The sequence below is a fragment of the Pezoporus occidentalis genome, unplaced genomic scaffold (assembly GCF_034315485.1).
Source record: "Pezoporus occidentalis ecotype Australia unplaced genomic scaffold, CSIRO_AGI_Poc_V1 ctg6, whole genome shotgun sequence".
Classification (NCBI taxonomy): Eukaryota; Metazoa; Chordata; class Aves; order Psittaciformes; family Psittacidae; genus Pezoporus; species Pezoporus occidentalis.
Window position 1 is genome coordinate 8262055 of NW_026915943.1, and position 5908 is coordinate 8267962.

Consider the following 5908-nt stretch of genomic DNA (forward strand, 5'->3'; position numbering starts at 1 on the left):
CCCTTTATTGAATGATTGAGCCTGTCTCTGGATATATTATTTGTCTACTTAGCCCATGAGATGTTCAAGGGAGCTTTTATCTCCTGTTCATCATGAAGCACGCTTTTCTTGTAAATTATAGCTCTGGAAGCTCATTATTACTCGATACTTCCTTACTAAAACTGTTTCTTTTTAGAAGAAGAAAACACTGCTGGTGTCCATCACAATGAATTTATAGGCAGTAGAGTTTATAGAAATATATTTTTAGCCCAGTGGACACACTTGAAATCTCACGGATTTGATTTAGGATTTGCATTTTGCACTTCAGAGCTTTAGACTACAGGACTTCAGTGTGTACTCTAAAGGCAGACTTTGGACAATGTTTTCAGAAATGCCCAATAGCACACCTGAAGGACGATTGGGCAACAGACTTAACCCCAAAGCCAGCATTTACAGATTATCATCATTTCAAGAAATCACAGCAAGCTGTTATGTCTTTACTACTCTTATCTCCTTCTGGTGTTTGACAAGAAAAGAAATCCACATGTGGCACACTGCCTGCAGAGCCTCATGGGTGCAACTGCAGATGGGAACTAAAGCATAAGCAAAGCCAGTGGGGTTGTGTTGCCACCAGTATGATCAGGTAAGGATAAAAACCACTTAACCCCCCCCCCCATTCCTATCACAATTACGCATTAAATTTTAGAATGTTCAGAAACCTTGTCCACTGTAGGCATAAAAATGAAGCATCACTCAGAAGCATCCTCAAAGCTCAACTTCAGGAAGCCTAGTGAGATCTTAGTCACTCTGACCCCAGTTTAGAACAACTGAAAAGGGTGCTGGTGTGGAGTTACACTCCTGTGGCTTCCCCAGAGCTGCCCTTGCACTGGGGTGTTCACAATGAAGGCAGTGATCACTGGTTTTGGTGGCACTTACAGCAATATCAAAATGTATGGAAAGACTTTCTCAATTTCATTTCTTTGAAGGACTTGTAATTATTTATTTGATGAAGATAGTTCATAATGTTAGAACCATTACCATAGCCTCTAGGTACCTGTTTGTGTTACAATAATATCTAACTGCTTCAACCTTTGACCAAAGCTCCATGATACCAAAAGCTTCACCAGCTCCAGATTGCCACTATTTCCACACCAAAATCAAAATTCCACTCTATTTTTCCCCAGGCTATAAACACACAGACACATTTTTGTGAGAGAGCCCCTTGTTGATGACTGGAAGAAAGAGTTCATACATTATATCCACATCCAAAAAGGAGAGAAGGGCTGAGCAGGTCAAGGGTGCTTTTATGGGAGACCTTTATAGCCAAAATGGCAAAGTGGCCAGGAGAGAAAGCAGAGGTTAGATGTGGAAGGTAAGCACATTCCAGCTTTGCTGTTGGACTGAATATTGGCACGATACTGCAGAGCATGTCTCATTTCCCTTCCATCCACAGAGAGAAAATGCTGGCATACAGCATTGCCAGGAAAACCCTGATCTGGATCCAGGTAAGTCCACAAGTCTTGACAAAGCCAGAGATACGAGCTGGCTGATGCCCTGATCCTGTGGGCTTGGAGCACATACTCTCACCATACAGAACTAGGATATTTCTGCATTGATATCTTAAGGATTTTGAACTGACTGTACCAAAAGATATGCACGATTATATATATTTTTATATATACCGTCGGCAACTGTTGTTGCTACTGCAGGGTTCTGATTCAACGGCAACATGGGCATATTTCTTTAATAGGAGAGGTTGTTTTTTTCCCCCTGAGAACTTCATGTTCTGAGTGAGTTTATTCATGAACCTTGGAAACTTCATTAACATTCACTCTGAGCGAAAGAACAGCTTTGACTGCATCCACATTCATTGGATGTCTCACTCGATCCCATATGTTGCCCATCACACTGAGCACTCATTCCCCCCTTTGCTCCCAGTAAACAGAGATCAGGTTCTGGGAAGAACAACAATGTATCTTGAGAAAACAAACAATTTTTAGCTGCAAAGCCCCACGAATGTTTTGAGTGATAAAATGAAGACAGGACATTTACAACTACCTTCAGAAGAGCTCCTGTGACGCTGGCACTGGCACTATAAGGACTTAGAGTAGAATTTAATCATGTGGGGAAGTGTTTGTAGCATAACTTATCCTTGTAAATTCTGGGGTTTGCTTTTTAATCCACACTGTGTAACTTTCCCTTATGACTCACCTGTGAATTTCCCATCTTAAATACTGAAAGGAGATAAAAGAACAACCCAACACCCTAAAGTTCTTTAAGCTTTTTTTCCCCACACTAACTTGTACTTCAGAGCTATGCTTGAGGACTGACACTATATGTATAGTTTTGATACTTCTTGTACAAGACACATTTTTTCCATTGTATTCGTGCAATAAGAATCCATTAAACACATACCAAGGGCAGTTAGATATTATTGCAGCTATCAGATTTATTAATAGTTATCTTCACCAACCCATTTCACTACTTGTCACCACTTTCTTACACTGACCCTGCAGCTAAGAGAGAATAGCAAACCTAAGGGAAGATTTCTCCTTCAGAGGCAGAGCCATCACGATCACTTCCTTTTTTTATTTCCTTCTGTTTCCAAGTCTTAGTGTTTGTATATTTATAACATTCAACTGAAACCAGCTCTCTGGATTCCCAAGTTTTCCATGTTTGTTCTGATGAAATTAATACATTTTCTGCTCTGAATAGTTTGCTAGCTAATCATCTTTAAAATGTTTCCAGCTTCATAGCAATCTTAAATGAGCAATGTCAGTAAACACACACTGGAAGAACAACCTGTAAAGTATTCAGATATATCATTGTTACTCACTACAGTTTTACCCAAGTGTTTCTACAATGCCTAATTGCATTCCACTTACCCATAGTCACTATGGAAAAAAAAAAACAAAGCTAGACACATACAATCAAACACCCTACAATAATCCTCAGATAAATCATAATGGACCAAATCTTTTAAAAAGAAAATCAGCTTTTCAGTGATTCTGATTGTTGCTCCAATGTAAGTCTTCAGAGCTCTTCACATCTTCTACTTGAATTCCTTTTGATAGCTTTCCAAACCTGGCTTAATCACCCCATGAAGGTCACAAAAGCTAAAAGGGGTGGACATGACATAGAATGATGTCTATAAGGTGCCTGGATGAAACAAGCTATAAGGGTTTTGCATGAGTATCTAAAATAAGTGCAGTTCTTAGGCATTCTTCTCACAAATTAATAATAAATCTGCCATGGGTTATCATTTTAACTGAGAAGAGAGGGCTTAAAAAAAAACAAATACTGAAACTGTGCTTTCCTATCTGTTATTTTGAGGTAAAGCAGCTGCAGTAGTGGAAGAGGTCAGATAAAGCATATGAAAGTATGAAGAGTGCAACCTGGTAAGGACCTTCAAAGTCTGTGGACAGTAGCCAAACTGAAGCTGAGGAGTACACCAGTTGATGATTAATTCCAGTAAAACAAACTGAGCTACTCAGTGACATTCCTCATTTCCCACAGTTTTATGTTCTATTCCTAAGGCCTATGGAAAATCACCTGTGGCTGGAGTCAGCCAGCAGCTTCCTGCGGGCTTTCCAGCACAAGAAGCAGAGCACCCAAGACAATGTGGCTCCTGGGTACCAGCAGCTCATGCCCCAAAACCTATATTACTAAAGAGAAATCTCCTACTGGCTCCCAATCATATGCTTAACCACAGCATCCCATTTATAACTTCCATCCTTTCCCCAGAGCAGTGCAAAAAGTGTAAAGCTTGAAATGGTTTTTCTTTTGTCTTTTTTTCCTTTTTGATAGATAGCTGACAGCCGATGTTGCTCATTCACAGTAAATCGTAGCTGTCCCAAAGAGAGCACTCTGCCTCACCAGCCAGCTTTTTGTCAAGCATGAAAATCAGTCACCTTAGCAAAAGTATTTGTCACTTGTGCTTTGTTTTTCAGTTGCAGATGGGAAAATAGTTATTTCTGGTATTCCCATAGCTCCTGAAGGCCCCAGACAGCTCCAAGGCCACTTTGGGATGAGCTTACACTGTATTTTCAGACGCATTTTTTAGACACTGAGTTCTCAACATAAAAGAAGAAACAGCATGATGGAAATGGGAGCACTGGGTGGAACGATCACTTGCAGGGAGAGGAAGAGAGCTCTACCTTCCCAGCCTGGGCTTGGTGCCCTGCTCTGTGCATCACACAATTCAGCACCTAAAAACCCACCAGTGGTTTAAGGAAAGGTATCTGTGGGGCTGAATGAAGCAGGGAGAAAACACGGGGTCCCTCCTGCAGGATCCTGTCTACCCACAGTGGGGCAAGAGATGCTGGTGGAAGGGGACTGGGCAAAAGATTTTGCACATATGGACGGGGAGCAGCTGATATCCCCGGACAAGCCCCCAGAGGAGATGGATGGTTCGGTTGTCCTTGAGATTTGCTGCCTACTTGTCTGTCCCTCAAGCTCCCTGATAGATCTGGGTTTGAGTTATTGCTGTCAGCCCCTTGGATTAGGTTTCTGTCTGTTTTATAACTCTGTTTAGTATCAGCTTACTCAATATGTCTTTTATATCTCTAATGGTGAAATAAACCGTTATAAATTTACCCAAGAGATGACGGATACACTGCTCAGACATTCTTCTTGATGCAAAGAAACTGCTTTTAATTGTAACTTCTGGCACAGAAGGCCTTCCTCACTGCAGGTGATCTGCCTTTATACACAGAAACATTTGGTTTGTTTACTGTTACAGAGGAAAAATGTGAAGCTGATAGAAATGGTATAATTGAAATGTTTCCAAAGTCTTTGCAGCTACAGACAGGCTTCAGCACTGCTGCAGCAGCCACACCAGGACCAGATTCAGCTGCTTCTCCAGCCCATGACCAAGAGAATATCTACCTTTTAAGAGAGGTGGGCTGCAGCCACTCTATGTCCTCTGTCCCTTAACAACTCCTTCCCTGGTGATAGCAGAGATTTTACTGGTTTTATACCCCAGTATTTGTGTTGCCTCAGACTGACATCACAACAAGATCACCATCCTGAAAGCCAGACTAGAGAGTTTCAACAAAACTATGTTTTTAATGTTTCTTTATACCTTAAAGCTGACTGCTGAAAGATATTCCCCACAAATTCCCCCCTCTTCCGTCGCAGCAAGCTTAACAACATGAAACCTATGTGGTTCTGAAGCCTATAAGCTCCTGTCAGCTCCGTTTTTTCTTTCCAGTGAGGTAGGAAGCCTGGCAGCAGTGCCTTTGGTCTCACTGCTGAGGAGCAAGGACATTATGACCATTGCCTGGACGGGCACCACTGCAGGCTCGGATATTTCATACATAGAGCTGCAGAAGGCAGATAGCTGGAGCCCAGGTCCCCATGGCCACTTACATTTGTCATGTCATAAACTGAAAGGAAACATCAAATCAGAGATGTGAAGAATGAGAGATAAGCTGACATCTTCCAATATCAAGACCAGGAAAACAAGCCTCTGCACAAATAACTAGCTGGAGTTAACAGCTTTATATTGCATTCTGCTCTAAATGAACATGTTCATGCAGAAACTCCCATCAGCATGCCTCAGGACCTTTTCTGAAACTCAGTTCCTGAAAAGCATTAATTTTTCTCCTGTAGGCCCTCCAACTTACCAGTGATTTCTAAGGAGGAATTATAAATCTTCTGTGTATTAAACATTTGCTCTTCTCACTCCTGCTTGCTGTCAATAGATTGCATATTTATTTCATGGGTAGACCGTCCTGTGTCTTATGCTGCATTATTTTGGAGCCATTTATCATGCTGATTTTGCAATTTCAAGTAAAGTTCTGTTGAACCTTTCCTTTGACAGCCTAGCTTTCTCTGCGGTAAGCTTTATGGATATTTATTTTCCCAGGTCATATATGCAGTGAGCTGTGACATTAACTATTTGAATTATGACAGGTCCAGGAGACCT

At 41.4% G+C, this 5908-nt stretch overlaps 1 long non-coding RNA gene across 1 annotated transcript; it reads left to right on the top strand.

Moving 5' to 3' along the window:
- The first annotated feature begins 1055 nt into the window (after nucleotides 1-1055).
- Nucleotides 1056-4761, top strand: LOC134174336 (uncharacterized). The gene is made up of 3 exons (XR_009968610.1): nucleotides 1056-1351; nucleotides 1433-1484; nucleotides 3313-4761. It is a non-coding gene; the product is annotated as an uncharacterized LOC134174336 (long non-coding RNA).
- Nucleotides 4762-5908: the final 1147 nt, after the last annotated feature.